The sequence below is a fragment of the Sminthopsis crassicaudata genome, chromosome 1 (assembly GCF_048593235.1).
Source record: "Sminthopsis crassicaudata isolate SCR6 chromosome 1, ASM4859323v1, whole genome shotgun sequence".
In the NCBI taxonomy this organism is placed as follows: Eukaryota; Metazoa; Chordata; class Mammalia; order Dasyuromorphia; family Dasyuridae; genus Sminthopsis; species Sminthopsis crassicaudata.
Window position 1 is genome coordinate 619887166 of NC_133617.1, and position 14877 is coordinate 619902042.

The 14877-nt window shown below is 34.0% G+C and overlaps 1 long non-coding RNA gene across 1 annotated transcript; it reads left to right on the plus strand.

Moving 5' to 3' along the window:
* Nucleotides 1-2518: 2518 nt before the first annotated feature.
* LOC141555556 (uncharacterized) lies at nucleotides 2519-6800 on the plus strand. Its single transcript, XR_012486254.1, has 2 exons — nucleotides 2519-2934; nucleotides 6400-6800. It is a non-coding gene; the product is annotated as an uncharacterized LOC141555556 (long non-coding RNA).
* The last annotated feature ends 8077 nt before the right edge of the window (nucleotides 6801-14877 follow it).

Below are 14877 nucleotides of genomic sequence, written 5' to 3' on the forward strand. Positions count from 1 at the left end.
TTCTTTCTCTTCATGTATATTAAGTGTATATAAATGCATATATGTACACATACATGGATACATATTTTCACACACCCTAAAGTGCTGCAGATCATTGTGAAAGAATAGTGCTGAAAACTTATTAGATTTGACAATCATATAATCATTGATAACTTTACAAAAAACAATTTCAGTGGAATAATAAGGTTAATAGTCAGACCACAAGAAATGAAAGGCAGACAGGGTAGAAATAAGATTAAAAATGTTTTTGTTACTCACTAGCATTAGTATCTAATGATTCATTCATTATTTCTACTTAATCAGTTACTTTCACTTTTATAAGCATGACTGAAATTCCCTTGAAAGGTCACTGATGGCTTTGTTGTCAAATAGCTATTAACCTGTTACCATCCTTTTTGTCCTTTCTATAGGTATACACTGCTAGCCACTTCTGGATAATCTCTTATTTTGACTTCCATGGTCATTAACTGTTTTGTACCATCTACATCTCTGACATTTTTATTTTTTCTTTTTTTGCTTGTTCCTCTACCTGTTCCTTCTTTAGGTTCTGTCCCCATCCCTTTTTTCTCCATATATCTTCCCTCCTGGAGACTATATACCATTTAAAAATATTATTTGTACTTTAAATTTAAAAACAAAAAGAGAAAAGAGAAAAATGCATTGTCATGTATATAGGAGACCATAAAATTTTTCAATGTAAAACAAATTTCCATTTCAAGACAATTTATGTAATAAATATTACACATTTTCACTGCTGCCCAGCTTTCCTTTGCTTCTTTGTTGTTCTCCCCTTGCTTTCTGGAGTGCATTGTTCACTTTATTCCTTTTTGCCCTCCTTCCCCCATTTCTACACCAATGAAGTTTCTAATTAAACCTGAATATATATATATATATGTATATATATATATATCCACAGATGTCCATAAACATACATATATGTTTACATATATACTCATACATATATAAGATCATACTATGTCTTTTCTACTTGTCATCTATTTTTCTAAACATGGATAACGTATTTCTTCATAGGTCCAAGTCTTTCTGTTTTTCTATATCAACTAGCTTGTCATTTCCTATACCATAACAGTATTCCAATCCAATCTATACTATCTGAGAGACTGTCTATGAAAGATTCTTCTTTATTTTCTGCATTCCTACTATTTTTGGCTATATAAGTTTTATTTATGCAACATATTTTAATTTAAAATAATCAAAATTATCTCTTTTACATTCGAATATACTTTCCATTATAATATATTTTAAGGTAGGATATTGTTGAAAACTACTTTCTTTTCCTGGTTTCTTTAAAGTTCTTGACCTGTTCTTCCAAATGAACTTTTTTATTATTTTTTTCTAGCTCAACAAAATAAATTTAAAGTAATTCTATTGGAATGATATTGACTACATATATTAGCAAAGTAAAGTTATTATTTTAAAAATATTTTAGGACTTCTAGAAATGGAGCCAAGATGACACAGTGAAGCCAGGAAGCTGCTCAAGCTCTCCCAGTTTCCTTTGAAAACCACATGAAGCCAAGCCTCTGAATAGAGTCTAATGGAATAAATACACTCTGCCTTTCCAGATAGGCTAGAAAAACTTCAAGAAAGGTCAGTTTCACTAGGGCGAAAAAGAGTTTAACCAAGCTCAGATAGAATCTAGAAAAAAAAGCAATAGGGTTTTAATCACAGCAAATCAGCAAGTACAAATAACAGGTAAAGCTACCCCCTTACAAACACAAGAAGCCCCTGTATTCAAAACCAATGCTCAGACCTGCATAGGAAGTTTGAGATTACCCCAGGAGTAGAGCTCGGCCATAAAAGTAAAAAAAAAAAAAAAAAAAAAAAAAGAGGAAATACCAAAAGAAAAAGAAAGTAAATGAGCAAGAAACAGAAAAGAACCTTGACCACAGAAAGCTACTATGGTGACAAGGCAGATCAAAATACCAACTCAGACAAGGACAAAATGACCATAGAGGAAATCTCAGAGAACAGAATTGTTCGCAAGCCTAAAGAGACTTTTTGGAAGTGTTCAAAAAAAAAAAAAAAAACTTTAAAAAGCATATAAGAGAAGTAGAAGGAAAAATGAGAAAAGAAATGAAAGGTATGCAAGAGAGAATAAACAGTTTGGAGAAAGGAAAAGACAATTCCTTAAAAAATATAATTGGACAAATGCAAAAGAAAATCCACTAAAGAAAACAACACCTTCAAAAGTAGAATTAATTTATGGGGAAAAAGATACAAAAGCTAACTGAAGAAAATCACATATTAAAAACTAGAATGAGGAAACTGGAAGCTAATGACTCTATGAGACAACAAGAATCAGTGAAACAAAATAAAAAGAATTAAAATGGAAGAAAATGTAAAATATCTCAATAGAAAAACAGCTTACCTGGAAAATAAATCCAGAATAGACAATTTAAAAAATTATTAGTTTATCTGAAGGCCATGATTAAAAAGTTTGCATAGTATTCTTCAAGAGATTATTAAGGAAAACTGTCCACATATTCTAGAAACAGAGGTGAAATAGTCACTGAAAGAATATATTGATCACCTTCAGAAAGATCACACAGAAAACCTCTAAGGAACATAATTGCAAAACTTCAGAACTATAATCTCAAGGGGAAAATACTGCCTAACTGACAAATATCAAGGAGTAGAAGTCAGGGTAACCCATAACCTGGCAGCTTCTATAATAAAGGATTGAAGAGCCTGGAAGATCATATTACAGAAAGCAAAGGAGGGATTATATCCAAAAAATTATTACCCAGAGAGAGTAAGCATCGTCTTTCAGGGGAAGTGATGTATCTTCAATGAAATAACAGCCTTACAATCATTTCCCTTGGGAAAAACAAAAACAAAACAAAAAACAAAAACCCAGGAGTAAACAGAAAATTTAATCTACAAACACAAGACTCAAGAGAAGCATATAAAGGTAAATGCAGGGTGTGTGTGTGTGTGTGTGTGTGTGTGTGTGTGTGTGTGTGTGTGTGTGTGTGTATTATTTAAAGGTTAAACTGTTTACATCCCTAGATAGGAAAATGATGTCTGTAACACTTGAGAACTCTATTTGTCACTGGGGCAGAAAGAGGGGAGCATCACATGGATGGAAGGTGTGATTGTGAATGTACTCTGATGTGATGATATCAAAGAAAAGGACATTAAAGGGTGGGAAAAGATTTGTGCTGGAAAAAAAGGAAAAGGGAGGTATAATTGGATAATTAGTACACATGAACAGGTGCAAAACATTTGTTACAATAGGGGCAAAGGAAAAAAGGGAGATGAGAACTGTATGAAACTTGATCTCATCAATTTTGGTTCTAAGAGGGACTAACAATCATTCAGTTGGGTATAAAAATTCATTTCATTCTATAATGAATGGAGAAAGGAGAAAGAAAAGGGAGGCCAGAAACACTGGGAGAAAGGGGTAAGAGAAGGGAGAAGAAGGGTGATAAAATGTAGAGGGAAGGGTGAGTTAAAAAATAAAACACTACTAAAGAGGTAAAGAATGGAAAGAGAGAACAAAATTAATGCAGAGGAGAAAATAGGATGGAGGAAAATATTCAGCTAGTAATTAAAACTGTAAATGTGAATGAGATGAGCTATCCCATAAAATAGAAGTGAATAGGAAAGTGGATTAAAAAACAGAATACTACTACATTTTGTTTACAAAAAACACATTTGACAAAGAGAGACATGCAAAATAAAGGTAAAAAGGTAGAGCAGAATTTATTATCCTTCAAGTGAAGTTAAAAAAGGAGAGATAGTAGTTCTGATATCAGATAAAGCAAAAGTAAAAATAGATCTAATTAAAAGAGATAAGGAAAGAACATCTTGATAAAAGATACCTTAAATAATGAATTTTATAGATACTAAATGTATATGCAACAAATAGTGGAGCATACAAAGTCTATACAAAGTCAGTTACAGGAAGAAATAGACAGCAAAATGATATTAGTGGGGTACCCAACCTTCCCCTCTCACAATCAGACAAATCTAGCTACAAAATAAACAAGAAAGAAAATAGGGAGGCTAATAGGATCTTACATATGATAGACTTCTGGAGAAAATTGAATAGAGACAGAAAGTATTATGCATTTTTTATAGTATATGGCACCTATGCAAAAATTGACTATGTATCAGGGCATAGAAACTGTACAATTAAATGCAGAAAGACAGACATAGGTAAATGATTCCTTTTCAGATCATGATGCAATAAAAATTATTTTCAATAAAGGACCAAGGAAAGATACACTAAAATCAATTAAAAATTAAATAATCTTAATTCTAAAGAATAAGAGGGTCACACAACAAATCACAGAGACAATAATTTTATTCAAGAGAATGCCAATAATTAGACAATCTACCAAAAACTTTGGGACATAGCCAAAATAACTCTTTGGGAAAATTTTATATTTCTAAATAGGTACATTGATAAAATAGAGAAAAAAATAGATTAATGAATTGAGAATGCAACTAAAAATCCTAGAAAGAGAAAAATTAAAAACCTCCAATTAAATACCAAAATAGAAATTTTGAAACTCAAAGGAGAGATTAACAAATTTGAAGCCAAGAAAATTATTCAACTGATTAATAAAAATTAAGTATTGGTTTTGTGAAAAAACAAACAAAATAAATAACTTTTGGTTAATTTGATTAGAGAAAGGAAAGGGAAAAAGCAAATCACCAGCTGTAAAAATGGAAAAGGTAACCTTGATAAGGTTTAGAATTAGGGTACATAAATGAAATTAGGTTTAATTGAGGTCTAATGGCAGGTTTGGGGTACAGGGAGTCAAATAGAGCTCCCCTGCAACCCCTTTGGATTTGGTGCAAGGATACAGAGTTAAATGAGGCCTGGTACTACTACTATGTAGTAGTAAAATAATTTACAGACCCAAAATCCTAAATTGACAAAAGAGGTTTATTATGGGGTTTGGAAGTAAAGTCTAGTTAGTAAAGTTGAAGGTAGACATAAAAGGGCACCGGAACCAGGGTTCCAGTGGGCAGAGATCCTGGGCATGCCAAGTGTAAGGCTTCCATGTTTGGGACTTCTGCAAAGAGAGGGCTCCAGCTTGTCTCTTTTATAAAGGGGCTATGGGTGGAATCCCAGCTGGATTTCAGCCAGGGCTAGAATTTGAATGAATTCAATGGGTTTGGGGACTGAGCCAGAAAACAAAGATGAAATTGTTTGTGTTTAGGCTGGAGTCCCCTCCCTGAGGCAGAGTCCAAGGATTTTTCAGAGTTTGGCGATTTCCTCATCAACCTCACCACCAATGAAAAAGAAATTAAAGCAATAATTAGGAGATATTTTGCCTAACTGTATGGCAGCAAATCTGACAGTTTAATCAAAATGTATGAATATTTAGAAAAAATAGAAATTGCCCAGAATAACCGAAGAAGAAATAAATACTTAACAGATCCAGGAAAAGATTTGTTTTTGACAAAATACAGCACCCATTACTATTGAAAACCCTAGAGAACATAGGTATAAAGGGAGCTTTCCTTAAAATAATAAACTATCTATCTAAAACCAATAGCAAGCATGACTTGTAATGAAGGGAAGGTAGACACTTTCTAAATAAGAACGGGGTGAAACAAGAATGCCCATTATCACCACTATTATTCAATACTGTACTAAAAATGTTGGCTTTAGAAATAAGAAAAGAAAAAAAAAATTAAATGAATTAGAATAGACATTGAGGAAATAACGTTTTTATTAACTTATTTTTAAAGCTTTTCATTTTGAAAACATATGCATGGATACTTTTTCAACATTGACCCTTACATAGCTTTGTGTTTCAGATTTTTTCCTTCTTTCCCCCCACTCCCTCTTCTAGATGGCAAACAATCCAATATATGTTATATGTGTTAAAATATGTTAAAACCAACATGTGTAAAAATATTTATATAATTCTCTTGATGCACAAGAAAAAACAGATCACAAAGGAAAGTAAATGAGTAAGAAAGCAAAATGCAAGTAAACAACAACAAAAACAATGAGAATGTTAGGTTTTGATCCATATTTAGTTCTCATAGTACTCTCTCTGGGTATAGATGTCTCTCCTCAAGACATTGGAACTGACATCAGTTATTTCATTGTTAGAAAGAGTCACATTCATTAGAATTGATCATTCTATAATATTGATGTTGCCATGTACAATGATCTCTTAGTTCTGCTCATTTCACTAAGCATCAGATCATGTAAGTCTCTCCAGCCCTCCCTAAAATCATCCTGCTGATTGTTTCTTATAGAACAATAACAGTCCATAACATTCATATACCATAACTCATTCAGCCATTCTCAAACTGATGGACATCCACTCAGTTTCCAGTTTCTTGCCACTAGGAAAAGGGCTGCCACATTTTTGCTTATGTGGGTCCTTCCTTTTCTTTCTTTCAGATCTCTTTGGAATATAGGCCTGAAGATGGCGGCATGGAGGCAGACAGCTGCTTGAGTTCCTCATTTTCTCTCAGAACTAACTTCATGACAAGCCTCAGACTTAATGCTTGACCCAGAAAGAAATCCACAAATAATCACCAAGAGAAGACATCCTTGAAAGTCACCAGAAAAGGTCTGTGTTTGCTCGGGGGAGGGTCAATCAGACTGGGCGCAGACTGAGGGCAGGCAAGCCAGAGCGAGACAGACAGCTCACACAGCACAGATCAGAGGGGGAGGGGTACGATTTCTGCCGTATCTGTGAAAAGGCTTTTACCCCAGTGTGGATACTCCGTCTTGGCAGCAAGCTGGGAGCAGTGGAGAGGGTGTAAACACCGGAGGTGAAGATTAAAACCCCAGAAAGCCAGCGTCTCTCAGAACCCGGCCACCCCCAACCCCCACCTGGACTGACTCAGCACTTTCTCAGAGCCTCAGAGCGCAGACTCAGTACAGTCATTGCTGTTCTGTTAGTGGCTCTCTGCAGCCCTACCCCCAGTCTGTAGAGGAAGCCCATTAACACCATCCAGCCCCATCCCCCACAAAACAATTGTTCCTCTTGTCAATTTGTTTTCTTCCATTCCTACTCTGACAAAATGAACAAAAAGTTCAAAAGGGCTCTAACCATTGACAGCTTTTGTATGGAGAGAGAACAGATTTCAAACATGAGGAGACTAAAAACAGACTGTCCCCAGATGAATCCCCTAAGAGGGATATGAGCTGCTCCTCAATGCAAAAGAATCTCATAGAGGAAATCAAAAAGGCTCTCACAAGAGAGCTGGAAGAGAAATGGGAAAAGGAAAGGAAAGCTTGGCAAGAAAGCCTGGAGAAGTCATTCCACGCATTTAAAGACAGAGTGGATAAAGGAAACAAATCATTGAGAAACAAGTTTAGTGAGCTGGAAAAGGTAAACAATTCCAAGGAAAACAGGATTAGTGAGCTGGAAAAAGAAAACAGCTCTCTAAAAAATAAAATGGATAAAATGGAAAAAAAATCCATAGAAGATAAAAACTCAATTGGACAATTACAAAGAGATATAAAAAAAGTGAGTGAAGAAAATACATCATTGAAAATTAGACTGGAACAAGTAGAAATGAATGACTCAAGGAGAAACCAAGAGGTAGTCAAGCAAAACCAGAGAAATGAAACAATTGAAAAGAATGTCAAGTACCTTACTAGAAAGACAACAGACCTGGAAAACAGATCCAGGAGAGACAATTTGAGAATAATCGGACTCCCTGAAAAATGTGAGGAAAAAAAGAGCTTGGACACCATTTTTGAGGAAATTATCAAAGAGAACTGCCCAGACGTTGTGGAAACAGAGGGTAAAATAGATATTGAAAAAATTCATCAATCACCTACTGAAAGGGACCCTAAAATCAAAACGCCAAGAAATATAGTGGCCAAGTTCAAGAACCATCAGACAAAGGAAAAGATATTGGAAGCTGCTAGAAAAAAGCAATTCAGATATGGAGGATCCACAATAAAGATAAACCAGGATCTAGCAGCATCCACATTAAAAGAACGCAGGGCCTGGAACATGATATTCTGAAAGGCTAAGGAACTTGGTATGCCGCCAAGAATAACTCACCCAGCAAGAACAAACATCGTTTTCCAGGGAAGAAGATGGACATTTAACGAAATAAATGAATTCCATCTATTTTTGATGAAAAAACCAGACCTACATAAAAGGTTTGATCTTCAAATACAGAACTCAAGAGATTTCTAAAAAGGTAAAAAGAAATCTTGAAAACTATACTTCTGCCAAAAAAATATGTAAAGAACATATGTACAATTTGTCTTAGAAACTAGAGGTGGAAAGGAGATTATATCATAAAAAAGTGTAAAGTGGTGGTACTACATCTCATGAAGAGGCAAAGGTAACCTATTATATCTGAGAGAAAGAAAGGAGGGAGATGAACATAGTGTGTATCAATAGACATATTCGATTTATGGTGAAACTTCTTCCACTTCATTGAAAAGTGAAAGGGAAGGAGTAAGCTAAGGGGAAGGGAATACAGAAATTTCGAGGAAAAGGAGTAAAATAAGGGGAGGATCTTTAAGGTGGGGGAGGGATCCTAAAAAGGGAGGGCTGTGAAAAGCAAGTGGTGTTCACCAGTTTAATACTGGGTAGGGAGGTAAGAGGGAAGGAAAGGAGAAAAGCATAAGCAGGGGTTAATAGGATGGCAAGCAATATAGAATTAGTCCTTCTAACCATAAATGTAAATGGGGCAAACTGCCTCATAAAGAGGAAGCAGTTAGCAGACTGGATTAAAAGTCAGAATCCTACTCTATGTTGTTTACAGGAAACACACCTGAAACAGGGTGAGACATTCAAACTAAAAGTGAAAGGGTGGAGCAGAATCTATTATGCTTCAGGCAAAACCAAAAAAGCAGGAGTAGCCATCCTCATCTCAGATCAAGCAAAAACAAAAATTGATCTAATTAAAAGAGATAAGGAAGGGCATTATATCCTGCTAAAGGGCAGCATCAATAATGAAACAGTAACAATATTAAACATATATGCACCAAGTGGTGCAGCATCTAAATTCTTAAAAGAGAAATTAAGAGAGCTGCAAGAGGAAATAGATAGCAAAACTATAATAGTGGGAGATCTCAACCTTGCACTCTCAGAATTAGATAAATCAAACCACAAAATAAATAAGAAAGAAGTCAAAGAGGTAAATAGAATACTAGAAAAGTTTGATATGATAGATCTTTGGCAGAAGCTAAATGGAGACAGAAAGGAATATACTTTCTTCTCAGCAGTTCATGGAACCTATACAAAAATTGTTCATATACTAGGGCATAAAAACCTCAAAATCAAATGCAGTAAGGCAGAAATAGTAAATGCATCCTTTTCAGACCACAATGCAATCAAAATTACATTTAATAAAAAGCCAGGGGAAAATAGACCAAAAAATAACTGGAAACTAAATAATCTTATACTAAAGAATGATTGGGTAAAACAGCAAATCATAGACATAATTAATAACTTCACCCAAGAAAATGACAATAATGAGACATCATACCAAAATGTGTGGGATACAGCCAAAGCAGTAATAAGGGGAAGTTTTATATCTCTACAGGCCTACTTGCATAAAATAGAGAAAGAGAGGGCCAACGAATTGGGCTTACAACTAAAATTGCTAGAAAAGGAACAAATTAAAAACCCCCAGACAAACACAAAACTTGAAATTCAAAAAATAAAAGGTGAGATTAATAAAATTGAAAGTAAAAAAAACTATTGAATTAATTAATAAAACTAAGAGTTGGTTCTATGAAAAAACCAACAAAATAGACAAACCCTTAGTAAACCTGATTAAAAAAAAGGAAAGAGAAAAAGCAAATTGTTAGTCTTGAAAATGAAAAGGGTGAACTCACCACTAATGAAGAGGAAATTAGAACAATAGTTAGGAGCTACTTTGCTCAACTTTATGCCAATAAATTCGATAACTTAAATGAAATGGAAAAATACCTTCAAAAATATAGCTTGCCCAGATTAACAGAGGAAGAAGTAAGTAGTCTAAATAGTCCCATCTCAGAAAAAGAAATAGACAAAGCTATTAACCAACTTCCTAAGAAAAAGTCCCCAGGACCAGATGGATTTACATGTGAATTCTACCAAACATTTAAAGAACAACTAACTCCAATGCTATGTAAACTATTTGAAAAAATAGGGATTGAAGGAGTCCTACCAAATTCCTTCTATGACACAGACATGGTACTGATACCTAAACCAGGTAGATCGAAAACTGAGAAAGAAAACTATAGACCAATTTCTTTAATGAATATTGATACTAAAATCTTAAATAAGATATTAGCAAAAAGACTTCAGAAAATCATCCCCAGGATAATACACTATGACCAAGTGGGATTTATGCCAGGAATGCAGGGCTGGTTTAATATTAGGAAAACTATTAGTATAATTGACTATATTAATAATCAAATTAATAAAAACCATATGATCATCTCAATAGATGCAGGAAAAGCATTTGATAAAATCCAACATTTATTCCTTCCAAAAAACGCTTGAGTGTATAGGAATAAATGGACTATTCCTTAAAATAATAAGGAGCATATATTTAAAACCTTCAGTAAACATCATATGTAATGGCGATAAACTAGACACTTTCCCTGTAAGATCAGGAGTGTAACAAGGTTGCATCACCATAGCTATTCAATACAATACTAGAAATGCTAGCCTCGGCAATAAGAGCCAAGAAAGAGATTCAAGGAATTAGAGTAGGAAATGAGGAAATCAAATTATCACTTTTTGCAGATGGCATGATGGTATACTTAGAGAACCCCAAAGACTCCGCTAAAAAGCTATTAGAAATAATTCAGAATTTTAGCAAAGTTGCAGGATACAAAATAAATCCACATAAATCCTCAAGATTTTTATACATTACCAACACAATCCAACAGCAAGAGATATAAAGAGAAATTCCATTCAAAATAACTGTCGATAGTATAAAGTATTTGGGAATATATCTACCAAAGGAGAGTCAGGAATTATATGAGCAAAATTACAAAACACTTGCCACAAAAATAAAGTCAGATTTAAATAATTGGAAAGACATTCAATGCTCTTGGATAGGCCGAGCGAATATAATTAAGATGACAATACTCTCTAAACTAATCTATTTATTTAGTGCTATACCAATCAGACTTCCAAGAAACTCTTTAAATAACCTAGAAAAAATAACAACAGAATTCATATGGAACAACAAAAGGTCGAGAATTTCAAGGGAAGTAATGAAAAAAAAAATTAAGTGAAGGTGGTCTAGCTGTACCTGATCTAGAACTATATCATAAAGCAACAGTCACCAAAACCATTTGGTATTGGCTAAGAAATAGACTAGTTGATCAGTGGCATAGGTTAGGTTCACAGGGCAAGATAGTGAATAAAAATAGCAATCTAGTGTTTGACAAACCCAAAGATCCCAAATTTTGGGATAAGAATTCATTATTTGACAAAAACTGCTGGGAAAACTGGAAATTAGTATGGCAGAAACTAGGCATGGACCCCCATTTAACACCACATACTAAGATTAGATCAAAATGGGTCCAAGATTTAGGCATAAAGAACGAAATCATAAATAAATTGGAGGAACATGGGATGGTTTACCTCTCAGACTTGTGGAGGAGGAAGGAGTTTGTGTCCAAGGGAGAACTAGAGACCATTACTGATCACAAAATAGAACATTTTGATTACACCAAATTAAAAAGTTTCTGCACAAACAAAACTAATGCAAACAAGATTAGAAGGGAAGTAACAAATTGGGAAAACATTTTTACAGTTAAAGGTTCTGATAAAGGCCTCATCTCCAAAATATACAGATAATTGACTTTAATTTATAAGAAATCAAGCCATTCTCCAATTGATAAATGGTCAAAGGATATGAACAGACAATTTTCAGATGATGAAATTAAAACTATTTCCGCTCATATGAAAGAGTGTTCCAAATCACTATTGATCAGAGAAATGCAAATTAAGACAACTCTGAGATATCATTACACACCTGTCAGATTGGCTAAGATGACATGAACAAATAATGATGAATGTTGGAGGGGCTGTGGGAAAACTGGGACACTGATGCATTGTTGGTGGAGTTGTGACAATCCAACCATTCTGGAGAGCAATCTGGAATTATGCCCAAAAAGTTATCAAACTGTGCATACCCTTTGACCCAGCCATACTACTAGTGGGCTTATATCCCAAGGAATTACTAAAGAAGGGAAAGGGACCTGTATGTGCCAAAATGTTTGTGGCAGCCCTTTTCATAGTGGCTAGAAGCTGGAAGATGAATGGATGTCTATCAATTGGAGAATGGTTGGGTAAATTATGGTATATGAATGTTATGGAATATTATTGTTCTGTAAGAAATGACCAACAGGAGAAATACAGAGAGGCTTGGAGAGACTTACATCAACTGATGCTGAGTGAAACGAGTAGAACTAGGGGATCATTATACACTTCAACAATGATACTGTATGAGGATGTATGCTGATGGAAGTGGATATCTTCAACATAGAGAAGAGCTAATCCAATTCCAATTGATTAATGATGGACAGAATCAGCTACACCCAGAGAAGGAACACTGGGAAATAAGTGTAAACTGTTATTTTTACCTTCTGAATCCAATTCTTCCTGTGCAACAAGAAATTCTGTTCTACACACATACATTGTATCTAGAATATACTGTAATAATGTATAAGACTGCCTGCCATCTGGGGGAGGGGGTTAGGGGAGGAAGGGAAAAAATCTGAATAGAAGTAAGTGCAAGGGATAATATTGTAAAAAATTACCCATGCATATGTACTGTCAAAAAAAAGTTATAATTATAAAATAAAATAAAAATTAAATTTTAAAAAAAAGGAATATAGGCCCAGTAGAAACACTGGTGGAATAAAGGGTATGAACAGTTTGATAACTTTTTTTGAGCATAGTTTCAAATTGCTTTCCAGAATGGCTGGATCCATTCACAGTTCCACCAACAATGTATCAATGTCCCAGTTTTCCCACATTCCCTCCAACATTTTCATTATCTTTTCCTGTCATTTTAGCCAATCTGAGAGATTTATTGTGGTATATCAGAGTTGTCTTAAATTGCATTTTTTTTTGATCAATAGTGATTTAGAGCACCTTTTCATATGACTAGACATGGTTTTAATTTCTTCATCTGAAAATCATCTGTTCATATCCTTTGCTCATTTATCAATTGCGGAATTATTAGGTTCTTACTAAGTGCTAATTAGATAATGAGATATTAGGTTCTTACTTAAGTGCTAACATGAACAATTTTGGGGTGATGAAATTAAAATCATCTATAGTCATATGAAAAACTTCTCTCAGTCACTATTGATTAGAGAAATTAAAATTCAAATGACTCTTAGGTACCACCTCACACCTCTCACATTAGCTAAAATGCCAAGAAAAAATAATGATAGATGTTGGAGAGGATGTGGGAAAATTGTTGGTGGAGTTGTGAAATGATCCAACTATTCTGGAGAGCAATTTGAAACTATTCCCAAAGGGCTATAAAATTGTTCATATCTTTTCAACCAGTAATGCCATTGCTGGGTCTGTCTCCCAAGGATATCATAAATGAAGGTAATGAATCCACCTGTTGAAAACTGTCTGTTATAGCTCTTTTTTTTTAATAGTAAAGCACTGGAAAATGAGTAGATGCACATCAATTGGGGAATGGCTGAATAAGTTGTGATATATGAAGGAAATTATTGACAATTATTGTTCTATAAACATGATGAACAAGCTGATTTTAGAAAGGCCTGGGAAGATTTATATAATCTGATGCTGAGTGAAACAAGCAGAATCAGGAATACATTAACACACATACAAAATCACAATAACAGCATTATGTGTAATGATCAACTATGAAAGACTAGGTTCTTCTCAGTGGTTCAGTGATCCAAGGCAATCCCAATAGACTTTGTAGTAAAAATGCCATCTATATCTGGAAAAAGAATGATAAGAGACTGAATGTAAATCAACACATGTTATGTTCTCTTCTTTTTTCTGTTTTTCTTTTCCTCTCCTATGTTTTTTCTCTTTTTTTCTGTTTGTTTTCTCCCAAAATGATTCATAAAGCAATTGTATTAAAAATAAATTAAAAAATAAAATAAAGCAAGAATGAAAAAAATTGTCTATCTACAATGAACAACAAATATTGCTTCAATTATTTAGGTTTAAATTTATTTTATAAACAGTGTTTTATGTTTATGTTCATATAGTTCCTTCATCTGTTTTGGCAAGTACACCCTCAAATGTTATTTTTATTTTTTATTTTATTTTTTTTACTATCTAGGTAATTTTAATGGTCTAAAGCAATACCAAATAATATTGCTGGTACATAGTGTAGTGTCTTTGTCACTTTTAAATAAACCTGTTTTAAACTTTGTCTGAGATTCATTATTACATGTCCCACTTTTTTTTTACATAGTGAATTCTACTTCTGCTCTTTATTTTAGATTGTTGAATTCATTTTTTAACTTTTCCTGAAAGTAACATATTGTTGAATTCAAATTTTAATCTATTACTCATTTCCATTTTGTAAGTAAATCTGCCCCATCATATTCTAAGCTACAATTACTTATTGCATATTTTCCTTTTTCCTATTTTTCTCACTGTCCTTATTATATTTTTTGCTCCATATCCCCTCACTCTTCTATTTTATTTCTACCCACTAATTTGTCCTTCTATTCCTTAACCTACCCAACTGCCTAAAAGTCCCTCCCTTATGCTCTTCCCCAACCCAGGCTTCTTGCCCTCTTTTTTTCTTTCTGAATTTAATGATATACTTATACACGCACAGACATAAACACACACACAGATATAAAGACATACAGACAAAACCAGCAGGGAGCTAATTGGGTAGTGCTAGAACATTACTCTCATAAGGAATGAGTTAAACAGAAAAT